Source organism: Sinocyclocheilus grahami, unplaced genomic scaffold, assembly GCF_001515645.1.
Source record: "Sinocyclocheilus grahami isolate Dianchi unplaced genomic scaffold, SAMN03320097.WGS_v1.1 scaffold6637.1, whole genome shotgun sequence".
NCBI lineage: Eukaryota > Metazoa > Chordata > Actinopteri > Cypriniformes > Cyprinidae > Sinocyclocheilus > Sinocyclocheilus grahami.
The window spans coordinates 1-649 of record NW_015510970.1 but is presented as its reverse complement, the minus strand read 5'-3'; the positions used below and the strand labels follow the sequence as shown (position 1 = coordinate 649).

Genomic DNA, 649 nt, shown 5'->3' with positions numbered 1-649 from the left:
GCACAACTGTCAATGAGAAAAATGCATCTGGTCAGACATCATTTATTATTAGGCATAATTATGGAAATATAATTATGGAACTTAAATGAATGAAACCCTATTTGGTTTAGTTTCATGCAGAGCGAGAAGTCCAGCATGCAGCTGCTGAGAAAGGGGGTATGAGACTGATCATTTCATGTAAATTAAATTTCAATTCTACTTGAAATTATGAACATGTATTATTTTTAAAATGGAAATTCCTGCTTTACTCCTCTTACTCAGATCCACATGAATATTCCACCTTCCTGAGTTCCAGGCCTAACATTATGGAGATTGAGGCCATCCGTACCGTCACTCAGATCTGCTTACAATATCAGTATGTTATGATGAGACCATTTAGAGTGAAGTACTCAACTTTTGATTATCTAATAGCTGCTTCTGCACACTGTGGGTAGCCAATCAAAATGGGTGGTGAGAAGTCAGCATTTTCTGTTCTTATTATCAGAGTAAGATGCCACATTGTGCACCTGTCATCAGCCCAGCCTCTGGAGCTCATCAGGGCAGCAAGAAAGGCTGGAGCTCCACTGACTGTAGAGACCACCCATCACTACCTCAACCTGTGTCCAGAGAACATTCCAGCACGTGCAACTTAGTTTAAATGCTGCCCCCC

The 649-nt window shown here is 40.8% G+C and overlaps 1 pseudogene; it reads left to right on the top strand.

Annotated features, from left to right (window-relative positions):
• LOC107577623 (allantoinase, mitochondrial-like) overlaps positions 1-642 on the top strand; it is a 9,332-nt pseudogene extending 8,690 nt beyond the window's left edge.
• Positions 643-649: the final 7 nt, after the last annotated feature.